The following is a 3,508-nucleotide window of genomic DNA, read 5'->3' as shown; positions in this document are numbered from 1 at the left end:
TCCCAAACTACTTATGCTGGTAAATGACTGGGACTGATGCCACTGGCATCAATACAGAGGCATGCATTTCCATCTTCTGTTCTTGCACTATTGGTTGAAGGCATGTGGCTCTCTTTATAACTGCACTTACTAACAATGCTCCCTCCCAAAAAACACCACCAAAACCCCACCCAGCCCTAGAATCAACAATTTGAAGTCAAGATGAGCCTTAACATGCACAACTTGAAGATATTGGCTCACTTTTTAAATATTAAAGGAAAAAAAAAATGGGTTTCCAGAACAAGTCACATAGCTACCTGCAGCTATTTCTAATTTGTCCTGAATCATCTGAATTAAAGAATTAACTCAATCCTGAATAATCATCCAGCTGAGAAAAACATTAGAAATTGAGCTGGGAACCTGTTTATTGCTTCTCAAAAATGAGTTGAGGTGCGTTTTGGGGGAGTTTGTGGGGTAGGGGTTAAGCGTTTCTGGTCTTCTGTGTGTTATGGATGTACAGCAAATGCACATTTGGGTGGTTCATAATAATGGGTTTGGGACAGGAAAAGCCAAAGGGACAATTTTCTGTGGATATGCCTTGGAAAAGAAGAATGCATGCTCTGAAAGACACATTCTGTCCATTTAGCTGGGGATGCTAAATTGCAATACCTGCTCATGATGGGTAGTACTTTTTGAAGTATATGACCAGAGAGCAGAAGTGTTCTGCCAGGCTACGAGGGAGCAATAAGTAGCAAGGAGGAAGAGGCGAGAAGCCAGTCAATACACTGTGGCAAACTCCCGCACACAGGCTAGTTCATGGCTGACACCTTTTTTTGCCAATTTTTCTAGAAGTGAAAAAGCCAAGCAAATCCTATCATAAATGTTTTTAAGTAGGTATAGCAAATAAATGGTGAAACTTTTTCTTTAATTGTATCTTCTCTTGTAAGGAGAAGTGTTTGCTTGGTCACACATTCAGGATTTGGTATAATTAGTCCCCATGCCCAAATGCTGTGCTAAGGGGCAAACACATACGGCTGGCTACACATCATTTGATCTTCCTCCTCACCCCTCCCTTAGCATTCAGCTGATGACTGAACAGGTTTTTCTTGCCATTATTTTTAATTCCCTCAAGCTGCCTATTTTTCCTCCTTGCCAAACAGCAGGAGCATTCAGCTCCTGAAAGGCCCTGAATAGCTGCTGGATGCTGCAGGCTGGGATGCAGGCCCTGAAAGCGAGAGCGAGGCTAGGTGTACAGCACAGCACCCAGCCGCAGGCACCACAGCAGTCCGGCTGGGCCACGCAGCAGGCAGTGAGCGGGCAGGCCAGAGGGCCCAGGAGTCCCACACAGCCTACGCAGTGCCTGGTCAAACATCCTTACGTGCCATTTTATGGCCGATCTGCGTACTGGCCGGCATGCCCCCATCCTTACCCACCCCTCCCACTTCCAGGCAGATTTCAGAGACATATTTCTGAACAATATGTAGGGTCCAGTGGGAACTATTTCTCAGGCCAGCTTTAAATTCAATTCATAGGGACATACTGCTCATCTCAGGGGGCTTCAGCCACTCTCAAATTTCCCCTCTTCATTTCAGAGTGAAATCTCAGAGAAAGTACTGGCCGGTTTCAGTGTGCTGAAACCAGAGCCACAGTCTATCTTCAGAGCCAGTCCCCTCGTATCAGATCTCACCAGCAGCTGCAGCAATGTGCACTTGATCAATGCAGGTCAGCAGCTTCCACTGGAAGAGTACAGCTATCGTGAAAGTTCTGATCTAATACAAGCTAAACGTGACTAGAAGAGGTTCTTAATTTTGTGTGATGTTTCATTTTAAATGTGCTATAAACATAGACGTAACAATAATAAAAATTTAAAAAAAGAAAGATTCCACAAGGAAAATTATGAAAATGATAGAAGCCAGTAAAACTATTAAAAAAAAAAAAAAGGCAAAGTAAAAAAAAAGCAAGACACATACACAGCAACAAATTCAGTTAAAATCCCATCCTACATTTACTTTTGAATTTCCTCCAAATATACTATCTTAAGCTCTAGGTAGATAGTGCTAAATCAATTTAATTACATGATCACACAGAAAATAGCATTAAAAACCTTTCATTCCTCTTCCCAGGAGCAGAACTGAACTATCGCACAACACTGTACTTTTACTAGTTTCCTATTTCTTTTTGTTTGTTTTAACAAAAAGCTGGAATTCTTCTAAAAAAAATGCACAAAATAAACAAAAGTTTTGCTTTGAAATGAAAAGCAGTTCCATTATATAGAAAAGTTTGGCTAGATGAATAGAAAGCTCTGCCCATTGCACAGAAAGGGCTGCAAAGGGCATCCTATTTAACCAAGCTAGTGTCCTGAGGAGCAGTCGATCAATACATCCTCTGGGTAATTTGCACATTTAGGATGGGATGCAAGTTATCCCCTTCTGGACATCATTTCTGTACTTGGAATGTTAACAAATTGCTAATAATTAAAAATTCTGTGCATAAAGCAACCCACAGGTATGGAATGTGATTTTGTTTTTTTTTTTTTTACAAATTCTAAGAACTCAGCAAAAAAACCCAAAACTCTCCCTTCAACGTCTTTTCTTAGAATATCCAGTATAACTTTCCACAAGGTGACATTTCCCTAGAAAATGTCACTCTTAAAGCTGTGATTCCACCAGTGTTCTGACAGTTCAACACACCGTTTTGAAGTTTCCCTTAAGCTGTATCACCTGAAGAAATATTTAGGTATTTTCCAGCCCTCCCCCTTGAGGAAACTGGTATGACATCAGTTTTCAGTTAAGCCACCAGATGTACTGTCATTCACATTCAGACCAGAAGAGCCTAGTTCTGCAGGCTAAAATTGCAGTTTTGATCAGTGACTGAAAAAAGAAGTTTTTATAATAAATATTATAATATTCACAAAATCCCAAGTGTGAAATTCTACCAGAGGAAGACAGTGTGCAGTAAACTCAACAAAATCTCAGATCTGTGCTACCTATTTCAGAGCCCTGAATACCATTATCCTGAGACACACACATAGAACACAAGACACTCCCAAGACACCATGACATTCTTCAATAAATTTTCCTCCTTTTAAATTCTCTGTATACCTTCCGGATTTCTCTCTCGCTCTCTCATATTCCTATTTCCGAAATACTTTCATTTACATCAATATTAGAGAAAACTTATCAATTCTTGATTTCTGGGTGTCAAGCAAAGAGCAACCTTTAATTCCTGTCAATAGCTTAGTTCAGTCTGTTATGAACCAAGTACAGAATACATTTTACGTTACACAGCACCCTCCAAATTTCAGTAAGGAAGTTTTTATTAAAGCCAGAAATTAACCCCTGGAGTTTGCAAGAAGGTCCAGCATTGCCCAACTTCCCAAGATATAATTAAATAAGGTCTTAGGGAAGTTACACAATACTGGGTCTCATTCCGAGTTTTTTGGTCCTTAAAAAATAGAATAAAGGTATACAATTAGCTGTAACAGTTGAATACAGCCTTGAAACATCCTTTAATGTTAATTGATAAATAA

Source organism: Nipponia nippon, unplaced genomic scaffold, assembly GCF_047370975.1.
Source record: "Nipponia nippon isolate SJK-2023a ecotype South Korea unplaced genomic scaffold, ASM4737097v1 scaffold_9, whole genome shotgun sequence".
NCBI lineage: Eukaryota > Metazoa > Chordata > Aves > Pelecaniformes > Threskiornithidae > Nipponia > Nipponia nippon.
This window is presented reverse-complemented; position numbering follows the sequence as displayed.